Raw genomic sequence first — 18,136 nt, forward strand, 5'->3', positions numbered from 1 at the left:
CTTTTATAGATGTTTTTTGGTAAAGTTTAATCTGGCCTTTCTATTCTTGGGGTCTTCTCTTTATGTTAGACCTGGATAATGATATACCTACCCTCCTGGAGAGTATTATTCACTTGGCTGGACGTTGTGAAGGGGTTTTTCTTTACCATGGAAAGGATCCTATGATCATCCACCACTGTTTTCTTCCTTGTACGTCCAGGCCTTTTTGTGTTGCAGAGCTCACCAGTGCATTCTTTTTTCCCCCAGAATGTACCGAACTGTTGATTTGGCCACTCCTAATGTTCCTGCTATCTCTCTGATGGATTTCTTATTTTTACAGCCTAAGGATGGCCTGTTCCACTTGCATTGAGAGCTCCTTTGACTGCATGTTGTGGGTTCACAGAAACAGCTTCCAAATGTGAATGCCACTCCTGGAATCAACTCCACACCTGCTTCATTGATGAAGAAATAACAGAGGAATAGACCACACCTGTCCATCAAACAACTTTTGAGTCAATTGTCCAATTACTTTGGGTCCCTTGAAATAGTGGGGTCTACATATTACAGAGAGAGACTTTGTCCATATTAATTATTTAACTGTTTCTTCAATATATTTTGGTAAACAGCCAAAATAACAAATCTAATGTCAGTGTCTAATTATTTCCGGACTGGACTCTATATCAATACTAACCTTTACCAGTTTATCTTTATTAGTGTTATTGCCTATGCAAATCATATTTTATCAACACTATTACATCAGTATATTTTATTTGACTTTCCATAAACAAAAGGCTTTAAATATTGTTTATCAACCAACTGCTATTAGTCTTTGTCATCTAAAATACAAAAATGTTACAAAAGGTTTTTTGGGGTGTTTTAACCCCCCGATTTGTGGACTTGCTGAATACCGCTTCCCTCATTCAGCTACACAGCCCTACAACCGTAAGGCCGTAAGAAAAATTAGTTGATTACATTTTTAATATATAAAATAGATTATTTATCAAATGAACAAATATCCTGCATCCACTGTGTTGCATTATGGAGAAAATGGACAAGCGTGTTGGCAGTAATTGCAAAAGTACAGTGAGACCAAGGAAAAATGCAGCAACTGCCGTCACTCGCTTTAGTTACTGTACTGCCTTTTCCCTTGATTTTACTGAGCTTTCGGATGCAGCTGTTATCATTTTCTTTGGTATTACTGATCTTTGCTGACACAGTGATGAACATGTATGAAACTAACAGGAAAATACAAATACATAAATGAACAAAAGTTTGCATAGTAAAAGAAATCACAATGGAAACTTATACCAAGCAAGGCAGTAAAGTTGTCTAGGGTTAACGGTCATGTCAGAGGACAAGTTCAATATGAATACGAAATAACCTCTTTGTCAAGGACGCTTGGACCTATTTCAAAAATATTTTCCTCTCTGTTCTTAATAAACTTGCTCCGCTTAGGCTTAGGTTCACCACCGAATTGGCTGAGCGGATCCAGCACAAGCACATACTCTGGCTTATAGCTATAGCCTTCAAAAAGCCCTCTGACTGGCAACTCTTTTGGAAAACTAAGAATCAGTGCACTCAGTCAATTTGGAAAGCTAAGGCTGGTTTTTACAAAAAAGATTTGCAGCCTGCGGCTCTAACCCAATTCCATGGAAAAGAAACATTTCTCTTCCCAGCTGCATAAAGCGCTAAAAGTTACAAACACTGTTACGTTGGACAAAGCCAGAATTATTGAAAGCTTTAATAACTACTTTGTTATGTCTGGCAATGCATTAAAATCTGCTACATCTATTGCTACCCCAACTGTTCTCCATCCTTCCCCGCTCATTGAATGTTTTTGAATGTCTGGTGAACCCACTACTTTGAGTACCAATGTACTCTCTTTACTGTACAGTCAAGGCTTCAGAGAAGGCCGTGGGTGTACTTTGGCAACAACTGTAGACTTATAACAGCAATAGACATTAAGCAGTACTGTGCGACAGTTTTTATTGAACTGGCCATAGCCTGCTTAGCCAGACTTAGCAACCTTGGGGTCTCAGAGAACTGCCTTATATGATTTGAATAATACTTTTCTGACCATGTGCAGTGCATCAAATCTCAGGGCCTGCAGCCTGGACCACTGGCTGTTTCAGTGGTGGTTCCTCAGGGTTCAATTCTCTTTATGCATCATTAATGTAGCATCTGTGGCCAGTGAGTCTCATTCACCTTGACTCAGACAGCACATTTTGTATACATGTGGCCCCTTGTTGAACTCCGTGCTGACTGCTCTTAAACATACAGTACTGTTTGAAAATATGCAAACCCTACAGGGATGGGGTCATTCTTTTTGTAGAAAATATATCTGTCCAGAAAATGGATTTCCAGAAGCATTCAGGTTTGTCCAGGTGGTCTTTGGAAAAGTTAAGACAGGCAGTTTGGATCTTTTCTCTGACAGCAGAGACTCCTTCCAAGCAACCCTCCCATGAATGCCATTTCTATTCAGGATTCCCCTTATTGTTGATGCACAGTAACTTGAGTTGCAGCAAGGGAGGTCTGCAATTCTCCAGATGTAATGGTTGGATTGGCATTTACCAGATTTATACATTTTCATGTGTCTCTTTAGGGTATTTTCGAAGGGTGTCCACTTTAGATCGAATTGCTGTCATATTAAATGCTCTCCATTAGTAAATTATTTGTCCCACAGTGGACTGATGGAGCTCAAATGTTTTTGGGATGGTTGCATATTTCCCAGCCTGTGCTCACTACGCTCTTCCTGATGTCGTTTGAGATCTCCCTTCCTCTCAGCATGGTGTTTTGCATTCACCTGTATGGGTAACATCAGACTCACCAGAGGCCTTTACTACGAAGCAGGATTTGGGCTTAGCAAGCTAACTTCATGTTAAACTCTGGGTTGTGAGTGTCACGACTGTGGTTCACTTGTTACCGGGTTACATCGCTATGGTAACTTATGCTGCAACTTAACCAGCGGTTATATTCGAGATAACAGATTAACACGTATAAAAGCACCGCCTACTGAACAATAAAATGTGCCTACTGACCAATCAATTGAAAATGGCGTCACCATTCTTAGAAGAGGGTCTCTTAGAAAAGCAAGAATATTTAGAGACAGACAAAACCTGTGGACTTTCTCTGGTGAGTATCTTTATGGAAGATATATATTCTCAGCGGAGGGAATTACGTATCTTTGTGGGCTTCTTAAGCATTACGTTGCCAGTGCGACACATTGAAGTCATGCACTTGCTGTTCCACAGACTGTATGTATAGCTTTGCGTTATTTTGCTACCAGTCGTTTTATGTGTGCTGTGGGTTATGTGGAGAACATAAGCAAACACGCAACTTGCAAGGTGGTTCTTGCTCTAACAGATATTTGTATTCCCAGGCCACTTGCCCACGCAGTGCCCTCTAGGGTACACCTATTTGTGAGGAAATGTGGTTAAGTGTCCTCCAAGGTGGAGAAAATATGATGCAGTGCACTAATGGGTGCCCTTTCAGGGGAGAAAATATGATGCAGTGCACTAATGGGTGCTTTTTCAGTGGAGAAAATATGATGCAGTGCACTAATGGGTGCCCTTTCAGGAGGGAAATTGTGATGCAGTGTCCTCCAAGTTGCCCCTATGTGCAAAAAAACGTCATAAAGTGCCCTCTGGGTGCCCATCCCCTCCAGTGGAGAAAATGTGATGCAATGCACTAATGGGCGACCTTCCAGTGGAATGATTGTGATGCAGTGCCATATAGGCTGCCCTATGTGCTTGAAAATGTGTTGGCCTCTACATGCTCATACATGCAAGACAGTGTTCCCTCATGGGAAGCCTCTATGGTGGAAAATCCCCTCCTGGTGCCCCCTGTTTTTATATATCCTTTTAAAAAACAGTTTAGCGGCAGCATGATTCTACCTCAACTTAATTTCTGTTTGGAGCCAATTAACTAATCTATACAGTTTTTCTAATCGTCAGCATGTAGAAATTAAAAAGTTGGTATGGAGAAGTTAAACGTATATTTAGAAAGAAGTAAACATGTAAAAACTGTCTGGATGAGTTTATTGGTTCCAAATGAGGGTGGAAATTAGGTAGAATCATCTCTTGGGTGGAGTACCCCTTTATGTTTGGTACAATCCTCAGACACACACTCAGCCACACCCCCTTAAAATATTCAGGTGTCAGTGGGTTTAGTGCAGTCTGAGCTGTAACCTTCACATCCCACTACAGTGTGTGAGGTTGGTTACATAGCAATATGTTACATTTAAACCAACGGAAAGATTGCAGCTTACTTAAGATGCATTACTAATGTGTGTAGACTGCATTTTTTGGTTTGTTTAAGTTTTTAAGCTGTATACCATGTTATACAATATTGCTATGTAGCTTACCTAGCCATTTATATGCTAACTGGTGGACTTGATCCTAGTCAAATCAAACAGAATGTGTTTTATCTACTCTGATTCCACCACCCTGACTATCTCCCTACCCTGACTATGCTCCTCAACATACAGTTGAAGGGTAGACTGCTCTCTCTTTCCAGATATACATTTGTCACCTCCATTGTAAAATCAAATTATAGCTTTCCAGTTTCACAACAAAGTTTCACAACCTCTCTGGTCTTTTCCAAATTTTATTGAGTTATGACATGAACATTTATTCAATTAGAGCTTTTTGCCACTGAGTCCATAAGGTCTATAAAATATGCAAATTGTTCTAAACTGCAAATATATAAAAGAGAATAACTGATTGTATTCACCTCCTTTGCTACAGTATGACACACCAGAATGTGATGTGGTGCAACCAATTTATGTTTAGATGTCACGTAACTAGCTGAATGTGTGCTATTAAGGTTTTTCACATTTGGTTGGTGCAATACCTAACAAAAATTACATCATGAAGATGACCGAACATTCAAAGCACATCCAGAACAAGGATTTTTAAAATTGCCCATCAGGGTTAGGATATAAGAACACCTCCAAGGCATTGATATTGCCCGGAGTACATTATTCAGAAATGGAGAGAATATGTCAATACTGTGAATCTGTCTTGAACAGGCCATCCTCAAAACTGAGTATTCGGGCTAGTAGGGAACTAGTCAGGGTAGCCACCAAAGAGGCCTATGGCAACTCTCAAGGAGTTCATCTTTCATGGCTGAGCTGAGAGTCACTGTACATACAGTACTGCAACAATAGGCCAAGAGCTTCACAAACATGTTATTCATGGGAGAGTGGGAAAAAAAACTCACATACAATAACGTCTACAGTTTTCCAGGAGGTTTGTGGGATACTCCGAATCCAAGTGGAAGAAGAGAAAACCATCCCTACCGTGAAGCATGGTGGGGGCGGCATCATGCTATGGGGATGCTTTTCTGAGTCAGGGCCTGGAAAGCTTGTGAAGATAGAGGGCAAACTCTGAAGCGAATTGCAGAGGAATCTTGGGAGAAAACCTGCTGAGGTTTTTAAGAGACCTTGGACTTGGGAGAAGATTAATCTTTCAGCAGGACAGTCATCATAAACATATCGCCAAAGTGTTTAAAAACAAAAAAGGTCCATGTCCTGGAGGGACACATTCAAAGCCCAGACCTGAATCCAACTGAGATTATTTGTAAATAATTCAAATTTGCAGTTCCTCAAAGATCCCCATTCAACTTGATGGACCTTGAACAATTTTTCATAGAATGGACAAAAATTCATGTGTCCAGATGTGCCCAGATGTGCCAAGCTGGATGTGCAAACCTAACCAAATACACTCATTGCTGTAATTTCTTCCAAAGGTGTCTCTGGGAAATGGTAACTAAAGGGGGCAAATATTTATGCTATCAATTATTTGTTATGGTTTAGGGTTCATTAATTTAGAACAACTGTTACTTTTTATATTTAACTTTGACAGATTACTTTTTGTGTTCAGTGGCAAAAATATATTTTGATTTCAAACTGTGGAAAAATCCCAGAGTGTCAATAATTTAAAAAGGCACTGTACGTTTTTTAAAAAGGGATACACATTTTTTGTCCTGAAAAACCCCTCCCGAGTATAGTAAAAAGGAATGGTGTGTGTGTGTGTGTGTGTGTTTTTATTCCTGTCAGAGTGCAGCATTGGCTCTGCATCAGTCTGGAATGTTTTGAAGCAAAGCAAATGATTTAACAAATGTCTCCAGTGCAAACTGACAGTTGAGTGCACCAGAGATAACAGCTGACCTCTCACTTCTCAATGGACTTTCATTGGAGAATACTACATTGTATTGCAGACCAGGAGCGCCAGTGTTCACAACACCCGGGATAAGGCTTTGAACATGTTGACGCGATCTACAGGGGCCAGATTCTGGGATATATTGCCGGGCCAGTGGGATAAATCTGTTCCTTTATAAATGTTAAGTGATAAATGAATCTGCTTAAGTTAGATTCTCACAGTGCATTCTGTTGCATGGATTACATAATTGTGAGCCTTTTTAATGTTATTATTATGTGTTAACATAGTCATTATATTTTTTTTTTAAGGGAAGTTGAATGAATGCACATTTTGGCAAACAATCTTTTGATCAATCTGAATGAGATATTACAGTAAAATAGAGTTTATGTTGTAAGACTTTTTGCAGCACAGAAGATAAATGCACAATACAACAATTTCCCTTTTTAGCTATACCCCTTTATTCGAGTGTGTAATTGGAGCTCTTGATAGAATATGAGTGTGTACTTTCTCTTCAGGTAATAACCTTTATTCTTGAATCAGGAATAATAACCTGCTGATAGACAAAGTACACTACCATTCAAAAGTTTGGGGTCACATAGAAATGTCCTTGTTTTTCAAAGAAAAGCAATTTTTCTTTCCCCATTAAAATAACATCAAATTTATCAGAAGTAGTGTTTTTCAACCAGCTCCTGGATTCACCCCACTCTGAATGTTTTAGATCTCTCCCTGCTCTATCACACCTGATTCAAATGATCAGCTCATTGCTCGATGAGTTACATCAGGTATGTTTGGGCAAGGAGAGATCTGAAACATGCTGGGCACGGTGGCTCCAGGAGCAGGGTTGAGAAACACAATGTGTAGACATTGTCAATATTGGAAAGCTGAAATCATCAGGTATCGTCTTGATCTGCAACGGCAACCAGGAGGACTTTGGACAGGGACAGCAAGGGGTCTTTCAAGCTAGGTACTCCTTAGGTGTCGGCCAGGATCTCATGTCCTCATAAGTTTTAAACGGCAGGAGACAGGGAACATTTTTAAAATGCATTCCTTAGATCTACAAGGATTTATAGTGGAGAAGGAGAACTGACCCTACTCCCCCAGCACAATTATACAGCAGCGTAAGACCTTGGCTAAGACGGGGGTCCAGTGACACTGTGGCTCTATCCGGGGGAGGCCCCTGACCTAGCTGGGAGGGGACCAGAAACAATACTCGATGCTGACACTTCTTTCTAGCTAGTTTACATGCTGATGCTATGTTCTGCTTCGTAACCTCTGACTCTTTCATCCTAACGTCGTTGGTGCCAACATGAATAACAATATCTCTGTAGTCTCTATACTTGCCAGTCTTTGACTTCGCTAGCACCAACCCCAGATTTGCAGCTACATCGGTGGCTCTGCCCCCCGGTAAACAGTGTAAGATCGCCCTTTAGTCTAATACTGTGGGTAATGGAATCGCTGATGACTAAAGTTTTCAGTTTTTCTGGGCCACCGGTAGAAAATGCCTGCCGATAACTCCCCTCCGAAGATGGCTCGGGCCTTCACTCCGACTCCAGTGGGGGAAAACCTGTTGAGAATCTCAGTTAGCTCTAGCAGCGACTCAGGTTTAACTGTTCGACAGCATTTCTTCCCAGTGACCAAGAGAAGGTTCTTGCCTGGCGGCAGGAGCTGTGCCGGGGGGTAACAAAACTATCGTTTCTTCCTGGTGGCACAGACAGTTTTTTTCTCACTTTCTGCACTAACATAATCCTTGCCTGAACTTTGCATCTGAAGCTGAGCCTCTAACTCTGCTATCTTTACCTGAAGACCATAGTTCTCCTCTGTGTTGTAGCTACAACAATTACAGTGATAAAGCATAATATTGGTACTTAGCTTCGGGTGTTCAGGTGTGAGTAGTTCCATTAATTATGTCCAAATAGAGTCCCGGTGTAGAAAAGTTGGGTAAAAAGTCAACAGATAAAAATATTGCGTTGGTAAACTCTTAAAGTAGAATTTAACCAATTAGTTTAATATAGAGTAAATTCATAAAAGTTTGTCAGGTAGGTAGGTAGGCAAGCAGCGTACAGCACGTCACCAACCCCACAATGCACAGCGACAGATTAGGTGCGCCTAATCCAATGGCACGTTGTGTTTGCTAATACAAGTTTATCATTTTAAAAGGCTATGTGATCATTATAAAAACCATTTGCAATCATATTAGCACAGCTGAAAACTGTCGTGCTGATTAAAGAGGTAATAAAACTGACCTTCATTAGACCAGTTGAGTATCTGATGCATCAGCAATTGTGGATTCAATTACAGGCTCAGAATAGCCAGAACTTTTGGCCTGAATAACTTTTTCTGTATAACAAATCAGTATATTGATTGTTTTCACATGTCGTCACGGAATATGGGAACGCCCACTTAGCAGGCAAAACACAGTGCACAACTGAGCATGAGGACAAATACATTAGTGCCTAGTTTGAGGAATAGATGTTTCACAGGTCCTCAACTGGCAGCTTCATTAAATACTGTAGTTCCCGCATAACACCAGTCTCAATGTCAACAAAGAGGCAACTCTGGGATGCTGGCCTTTTTTCTCAGTCTTCCACTCCAGTGTCAGTGTTTTTTTTGCCTGTCTTAATCTTTTTAGTGGCCAGAATTCCTCTTCCCTGTTGACAATGATGCTTGTGTTTTGAAGGTACTACTTAATGATGCTGCCAGTTTAGGATCTGTGATGCGCATCATTATTTAGCATTTCTATATGAGCTGAGAGGTTATACATATTTTGATTATTCTTTGAGTAGTTGTACATATTTACATTCTTTTCTATGAGTAGTTGTACATAGTTTCATTATTCTCTGTGAGTAGTTGTACATAGTTTCATTATTCTCTGTGAGTAGTTGTACATATTTTCATTATTCTCTGTGAGTAGTTGTACATATTTTCATTATTCTCTGACTACTGGTACATTATTTTCATATCCAGAAGCTTGCGACTCAGTAGGCTCTTTTTGTGGTCTAAACACACATAAACGCTTGTGCACACATACACAGACACACAAATACATGCACACACATAGCACAGAGCGCCACCAGTAATATATATGTGGGTGTGAGAGGCTACGAGGCGGTAATGGGTTTGGACGGGCCTGGCCTCCCCCTGGGCACACTCCGAGAAAAGGGAGCAGCCTGTTGATAAGGATGGATAATGTGAGCTCTGTTACTGAGGTGGAGGAGAGAGATTTGTCTGAAAAGAGTGTGGTTTTTAGGGGAGGGGATAAGATGAGATCTACTGTACTGTATCAGTGGTGGTAAATAGGAGATGTAGCTGATGATCAGGGAATATGCTCATGCATTGGACAGATGTTTCCAGCTGGAAAATCATGTGTGTACGTAAACATAATCCACACACTAATAAGTGGTTGTATACACAGACATATGCCATGTGGCATGCATACTGTACGTGTGTGTCCTCCAGCACTTGGGTTCATGTAGTCTCAACGTGTCTTTTCAGAGGCAAACAAAGAATTCAAATATGTCATATCTGTTTATAATGTTTCATTATTCTCTGTGAGACTATAATGTGAGTAAGTGGTAAACCTGGGTCTTGTAGTCATACTAACGACATTACATCTACTCAGATGAACTTCAGGTTTTGTTGATCTTCAACAAAATGTAAACAAAAAGCCACCAGCATTTTCCACTGAAGATGACTAAATATACATAATGATGATTCAAATTGACAGACAAAAGGCTTTGGCTGACTGATTGTATTTCACAGCGGAGGCAAGCCGAAACTCTGTCTGTCTAATTGGGCATCCTGAGTTTCGGAGCCGGAGCAAAGATGTAAGGGAGCCCAATGTAAACGCAAAATACTTGTCTTGAGACGCAAGTTCTCCTGAACCCCAAACTGAATTTCAGAATGGGAAAGAAAGGTGATTTAAGCTATTTTTAACGTGGCATGGTTGTTGGTGCCCGACGGGCCGGTCTGAGTATTTCACAATCTGCTCAGTTACTGGAATTTTCACGCACAACCATTTCAAGAGTTTACAAAGAATTGTGTGAAAAGGGAAAAACGTCCAGTATGCGGCAGTCCTGTGGGCGAAAATGCCTTGTTGATGCTAGAGGTCAGAGGAGAATGGGCCGACTGATTCAAGCTGATAGAAGAGCAACTTTGACTGAAATAACCACTCGTTACAACTGAGGTATGCAGCAAAGCATTTGTGAAGCCATAACACGCACAACCTTGAGGCGGATGGGCTACAACAGCAGAAGACCCCACCGGGTACCACTCATCTCCACTACAAATAGGAAAAAGAGACTATAATTTGCACGTGCTCACCAAAATTGGACAGTTGAAGACTGGAAGAATGTTGCCTGGTCTGATGAGTCTTGATTTCTGTTGAGACATTGAGATGGTAATGTCAGAATTTGGCGTAAACGGAATAAGAACATGGATACATCATGCCTTGTTACCACTGTGCAGGCTGGTGGTGGTGGTGTAATGGTGTGGGGGATGTTTTCTTGGCACACTTTATGCCCCTTAGTGCCAACTGTCCATCCCTTTATCAAAGCTCGAATCATTTCAAATTGGTTTCATGAACATGACAATGAGTTCACTGTACTGAAATGGCTCCCATAGTCACCAGATCTCAACCCAATAGAGCATCTTTGGGATGTGGTGGAACGGGAGCTTCGTGCCCTAGATGTGCATCCCACAAATCTCCATCAACTGCAAGATGCTATCCTATCAATATGGGCCAACATTTCTAAAGAATTCTTTCAGCACCTTGTTGAATCAATGCAGAACGTAGAATTAAGGCAGTTCTGAAGGCGAAAGGGGGTCAAACACAGTATTAGTATGGTGTTCCTAATAATCCTTTAGGTGAGTGTACATTTGTCAGCCATTTACAACTCACCTATTATTCATTCATTGTGACTTGTAAACCTTTCACAGCATACAAAAATATAATCCAGTAGAAATTAATATTAAAGACAATAGAAAATAAAAACACTTACTGCCGTCTTCAGAAATGGAAAGAAGGAATGACTTGTACCTTCTTGTTTGTATAGAGTGGATCTTTTTATCCTAATATAGTCTTGAACAACTAATGTTTGTGAGACAATTGGAGTGGATGCTACAGCTTGAGGTGGATGGAAAACTTTTCACCATAGTGAGCTGAAAAATATTAATTTCTGCAGTGGTGATGAGGTGTTTTGTTTTCTCAGGGGAGGGGGGTGTTGTTGCTGGTAACATTAAGAGTGACCTAAGAGTAGATTACTTCCATATTCATGTTTTCCTGTTTTTTTCCTGTGGGCAGTTTTCTCTCCCCCCTAAGCTATTTGAGGACCAGATTGCTTTTTGGCTCCTTTTTCTCTTTTGCCTTTGAGGTTACATTTTTAACCTTGAAAATATCACAAATGTTTTACTTTCGATAATGTCTGTATTCTTTCACAAATTGAATTACCGAGTGAATTGCTCTGCAATTACGCTGCCAAGCAATAGAGACGAGCATGTGAACAATTCTCTGAAAACATTGCATTTGTTTTGTGGATGTGAAAAGGTCATGAAGGGGTAGGGACAACCTTGGCTGTTTAAACAAAGTTCAAGTTAGGACAGACATGTTATAGGCTGTTCATTTTTCTTCGCTAAAGGCTTAATGTCATCTATTGTTGTTCTGGTATCACTGGTGCTTCCTGCATTCAGGCCTGACATCTATGTTTAATCTGATAGTTGAGACATATATGACCTGGTCTGTCGTACCAAACTGCAGCCATGTAAGGATTGCATCAGAGATAAATGATAGTCTGCAGCAGACCGCTGACCTCCAGTACATACCACAATGGTGAGCCCCATAATAGGACACAACCAAGCCCATCTAATCTGCATTGCAATTCAAACCATGTGAACTAAACCATGAAACTGGATAATATGCCGCAAATCCTACAAAACAAGGTTTGTAATGTACCAGCATCATGTTGTGTCAGTGATATGTTTTTGCTGGACCGCGTAAGTAGAGCCGGCCAAGAAGTGCAAATGTCTCTTACTGAGTAAGAGACTGTCTGCCCCTTGTTAAATAGCGTGATGGTTAGAGACACAGAGTGTCACAGGGGTCCTGTGTTCGAGCCTCAAGACAGTCAAAGCAAATTATGCATTACGTTTTTTCAGGATAGACAAAAACTTTGCTGGCCACAACCTTAAGAAGCTACGTTATAGTAAGCCTAAAATAAAACAGTTTACGGTTATGTTGCGACCTAATTAAGGTGGATTTTAGAAGCACATATCCGTGCATGCTTTTTGAGGTAATATATGCTAGCTCACAACCCCTTAATTGGGCAGTAAAAGAAGAGGGGTTTCCATGATTCTCTAGTCTTTTCACTTATCGTCACATATATTAACAGTTATTACATCAATGTCCTTCTTGATTACTGTCTAATAAGCTGTTAAAACGGCCAGTGATAAAAGCCATACAGTTCATGGATGCTATTTGTGGTTGAGGTAAACTTAATAAGAAATGTTAGTCAGTTAAACACAATGCTTAATGGTGTCTAGCGAAAAATTAAAACTTGGCGTGATGTTAATGCGTGGTGGCATAGTGGTTAAAGACAAAGCCTCTCACATGGGAGACCCAGGTTAGAATCCAGTGAGGGCAACAACACTCATCCCTTCTAATTGTGGGCCGGCTGCACTAGGCTTGCCTCTGGTTCCATTTCTTGTTACGTAAGGTTTGTTCACAGTGTTATTTCAGCTGTATCATGTTCATGGACTATCTTGCAATGGTCCAGTTGGAATGATCCAAAAGGCTTCTGAAAGACTCTTAGCAGGCTGTCATGTGCCATTTACTGTGTGACTTCCATCTGGCCACTCTACCATAAAGGCCTAAATGATGAAGGCCACTGTGTTCCTGGGGACCTTCAATGCCGCAAATATTTTTTGGTGCCCTTCCCCAGATCTGTGCCTCAACACAATCCTGTCCTGGAGCTCTATGGACAGTTCCTTCAAACTCATGGCTTGGATTTTGCTCTAACATGCAAGTTTAAATGAGTGACCTTATTGACAGGTGTGTGCATTTCCAAATCATATCCAATCAATAGAATTTTCCACAGATCGGTTCCAATCAAGTTGTAAAAACATCTCAAGGATGATCAATGGAAACAGAATGTACCTGAGCTCAATTTCGAGTGTGCAAGCGAATAGTCTGAATACTTATGTAAATATGATATTTCAGTTTTTTATTTCTTTATACAATTTCAACATTTCTAAACATCTGGTTTTGTTTTGTCATTATGGCGTTTTTTGTAGATTCATCAGGAAATACATTTTAGAATAAGGTTTAATGTAACAATGTGGAAAAAGTGAAGGGGTCTGAATACTTTCTGAATGCAACATTAGGTGGTGTTCTCCCATGTCTGTATTTTCACCTGTTAGACATCAGAGCTGTAGGCTTTAGATTTCATGTGTGCAAAGAATTTCTGAACCACTTCATTCAATAGCTTGTAGCACCTCGATTAGTTGTGATAACATTGAGTAAATATCTCCTTTATCCTTTTTAGGAGGTTTTTGTCCAGAGAATGGACTGTCGAAGGGTGTCCACTTCTAGGCCGAATTGCTGTCCTGTTAAATGCAGTCCATTTGTAAAAGATTAACCTTACACTAGACTGGTGGAGCTCAAAGGCTTTTGAGGTAGTCGTATAGCCTTCCGCAGACAGATGTGCTCTCACTGCCTGCTTCCTTATGCCCCCCTCTTTTCCTCTCGGGATGGTGTGTTTTGCATTCCCCTGTATGGGTAACACCAGTCTGATCAGGTGATTGATCAGTGTCCCGCCCAAACACTTAAAGATCACTTCTTTGATTGGTTTGTTTGGTACCCAAATATTTACTTTCCTGATTCTACATACCTACTAGATTTTTCCAATGCAACATGGGGTTCACTTCTTTTTGCACTTGCACAAAGTTTTTATACGCATGACCTCCTGTAACCCAACATATTGAATTGGTACTTATAAACCTCTTATGTCAGATAAATAAGACTGGTGCTGATAAAATAAACATTTCATGGTGAACCCCCATAAAATAATCTTTAATTGCACATATTTTCGAGCAGCAATGTACAGTGAGGGAATTTTTTTTTTGATCCCCTGCTGATATTGTACTTTTGCTCACTGACAAAGAAATTATCAGTCTCTAATTTTTATGGTGGGTTTATTTGAACAGTGAGAGACAGAATAGCAACAAAAAAATCCAGAAAAACACATGTCAAAAATGTTTTTTGCTTTGATTTGCATTTTAATGAGTGAAATAAGTTTCAATCCCTCTGCAAAACATGACTTAGTACTTGGTGGAAAAACCCTTGTTGGCAATCACAGAGGTCAGATGTTTCTTGTAGTTGGCCACTAGTAGTTGACCACCAGGTTTGCACACCTCTTTGCAGATCTTCTCCAAGTCATGGTTTTGAGGCTGACGTTTGGCAACTCCAACCTTCAGCTCCCTGGCTGGCTAGGCCACGCCAGGACCTTAATGTGCTCCTTCTTGAGCCACTCCTTCATTGCCTTGGCCGTGTGTTTTGGGTCATTATCATGCTGGAATACCCATCAACGACCCATTTTCAATGCACTGGCTGAGGGAAGGAGGTTCCCACCCAAGATTTGACGGTACATGGCCCTGTGCATCGTCCCTTTGATCCGGTGAAGTCGTCCTGTCCCCTTAGCAGAAAAACACCCCCAAAGCATAATGTTTCCACCTCCATGTTTGACGATGGGGATGGTGTTCTTGGGGTTGATGCCAAAGAGCTCACTTTTGGTCTCATCTGACCACAACACTTTCACCCATTTCTCCTCTGAATCATTCAGATGTTCATTGGCAAACTTCAGACGAGCCTGTACATGTGCTTTGTGAGCAGGGGTACTTTGCTGGCGATGCTGGATTTCAGTCCTTCACGGCGTAGTGTGTTACCAATTGTTTTATTGGTGACTATGAAATCATTGACAAGATCCTCCTGTGTAGTTCTGGGCTGATTCCTCACCGTTCTCATGATCATTGCAACTCCACGAGGTGAGATCTTGCATGGAGCCCCAGACCGAGGGAGATTGACATTTGCGGATAATCGCACCAACGGTTGTCACCTTCTCACCAAGCTGCTTGGTGATGGTCTTGTAGCCCATTCCAGCCTTGTGTAGGTCTACAATCTTATCCCTGACATCCTTGGACAGCTCTTTGGTTTTGGCCATGGTGGAGAGTTTGGAATCTGATTGATTGATTGCTTCTGTGGACAGGTGTCTTTTATACAGTTAACCAACTGAGATTAGGAGCACTCCCTTTAAGAGTGTGCTCCTAATCTCAGCTCGTTACCTGTATAAAAGACACATAGGAGCCAGAAATCTTTCTGATTGAGGGGGGATCAAATACTTATTTCACTCATTAAAATGCACATACATTTATAAGATATTTGACATGCGTTTTTCTGGATTTATTTGTTGTTATTCTGTTTCTCACTGTTCAAATAAACCAAAAATGATAGACTGATAATTTCTTTGTCAGTGGGCAAAAGTACAAAATCAGCAGGGGATCAAATACTTTTTTCCCTCACTGTATTTGTTCCAAAAGATAGATGAGCAGACTTGCAAGGTGTCTTGTAATTGCGTTGCTGTCCGTGTCGTGTGCAGAGTCTCTGGTTTTGATTAGATTATGTTGATTTGCAAGTTAATGACGGCAGCATTCACAAAACTTTGCGAAAACCAAATGAGCAATTAATTCATAATTTTCATTCCATGTAATATACATGTGTATTGTAGTCCTCCTCATTGTGTCGAAGCTATTCTGAGGCGTCCACATGTCCTCTTTTACTCTCCATTTAGGGCTTCAGTTCACTCTGTGGCTTGCCTAGGTCCTTTGTGTACATCTTACATAGCTTGTATAAGTACGACTACTGTGCTGTAATGGCCTGCAATGTTTTCCATATGGTCCAGTTGTATTATGCCATTGTAGTCTTCTTTTTTGGTTCCCTTATCAGCCCACTGTGAAGAGCATACATGTAATATATGGACTGCATTAAACATTTTCTTAGCTTTTTTTTGGTATTTGTGAGCCAGTACCAATTTAAAGTCTTCACTTGGTGGCGAAGTAGTCCTTAGAAATGTATTTGGGTTTCCGTGGATGTGTGTTTAATGTAACTGGCTGATGATTGGTGTGTGTGTGTGTGTGTGTGTGTGTGTGGGTGTGTGTGGGTGGGTGTGTGGGTGTGGGTGTAGGTGTGTGTGCTCTTGTCCCTGTCAGGAAGGTGTGGCCAATAGCCAGTCCATGTGGAGCAGGCACAGAGAAGAGGACAACCAGAACTAACTGAGACAGGTACATGTGTTTCCATGTGCAAATGTACAGTGCTTATGATCGTGTCATTCACAGGGCTCTTCTTAGGATGAAAGAACGACAACAGCTCTCTTCTTCCAGATCATTCCATTTGTCCGTCTCTTCTGTTTGCCAGAGCTGTCAGAGTTGCAATTCTTGTGTTTACCCAGTGCTGCTAACATCATTGACATGTTGCGTCACTGACATGCTATTCCAGAGTGATTTTAAGGAAGCAGTTTTGTTTGTCTTTGACCACCGGGCGGGTGGGTATTCACGGTACCTTTACAATCTGTTAACACAACCACACACAGAGCTCTTCTGATGGCTTCAAAACAAAGTTGTCAACACAAACCTGGTGGTCTGGAGAGGATGCAGGCCTCAGCCACTTGGTGGCAGTGTGACAGTGGTGATGTCTGCTTATTTAAGGTGTTCCTTTTAAGCCTATCAATCAAATTGTCATGTGCAATTTAGGGATAGCGCTGACAAAGAAAGTAACCAGCCTGCAGGCATCAATTTATAGGATTAAAAGGGGAAAGAAATAACATAAACAAGCATTCACAAGTAGAAATTAACTGTTACAGTAGTTTATATTTGCGTGTTTTATTAGTGATTTCTCATGTTTTGGAAGTTCTGCCACAATATCATCAGACATGACACTCTTGGACGATATTTTATTGTGTTACAGCATGAAATCAAAGTGGATTTTTGCCAGTGATCAACACAAAATAATTTAGAAATAAAAAAATAAAATGTATGAATTTTACTACATTAATTACAAATACAAAACAGAAAAGATTGCTTAGGTATTCACCCCTTTAGTCAATTAGTTTATTTGGATAAGTCTTATTTGGATGAGTCTGTACCATCGGTACACATATGGAGCCAGCAGTTATTGCCAAATCCACTTCACAAAATTGCTCAGCCTATGTCAAGTTTGTTAGGCACCTTTAGTTAACAGCAATTTTCAACTGTTTCCACACTTTCTCAATTGGATTGAGTTCCAGGCTTTGACTGGACCACCAGGAAATTACCAGACTTGTGCATCTGTGCTTTGGGTCGTTGTCTTGTTGAAAGATGTACACTACATGACCAAAGGTTCAGGTATGTGGACACCCCTACTAATTATTGAGTTCAGCACATAGCCATGAAGTCTCCATAGACAAACACTGCCTGTACAATGGGTCGTACTGAAGAGCTTGGTAACTTTAAATGAGGCTCTGTCATAGGATGCCATAAGTCAGTTAATGAAATATCTGCCCTACTAGATCTACCTCAGTCAACTGTAAATGTTATGATTTTGAAGTGGAAGCATCTAGGAGCAACAACAGCCCAGCCATGAAGTAGTAGAGCATGCAAACTCACAGAGTGGGGTCGCCAAGTGCTGAAGCACATAGTGTGTAAAAATGGCCTATAATCTGTTGGGTCACCACAGAGTTCCAAACTGCCTCCAGAAGCAACATCATCACAAGAACTGTATGTCGACTCTATGTTCTCGGAAATGTTCTTATATCCTACCCCTTATAGGTGTTTTGAAGAAACGTATTCCCAATTTACTTTGAATTAGTTGTACTAACCAACTTTGGGACCCTCCAGAGGCCAGTGTATGTAACCAGAAATCATGTGGAATACCTTAAACCGGTTCCACGGAGGGCCGAGTGTCTGCAGGTTTTTGGGTT

The 18,136-nt window shown here is 40.8% G+C and overlaps 1 protein-coding gene across 4 annotated transcripts in view; it reads left to right on the forward strand.

Moving 5' to 3' along the window:
* The window catches only part of LOC109614689, a 371,347-nt gene that overhangs the window by 32,261 nt on the left and 320,950 nt on the right, over positions 1-18,136 (forward strand). For all 4 annotated transcript variants that reach the window (XR_002195628.2, XR_002195627.2, XR_002195629.2 and 1 more), the window contains exon 2: positions 16,367-16,463. The gene's annotated coding sequence lies outside the window, so the exon portion shown is untranslated. The remainder of the gene's footprint in view (positions 1-16,366; positions 16,464-18,136) is intronic.

This window comes from Esox lucius, chromosome 19, assembly GCF_011004845.1.
Source record: "Esox lucius isolate fEsoLuc1 chromosome 19, fEsoLuc1.pri, whole genome shotgun sequence".
In the NCBI taxonomy this organism is placed as follows: Eukaryota; Metazoa; Chordata; class Actinopteri; order Esociformes; family Esocidae; genus Esox; species Esox lucius.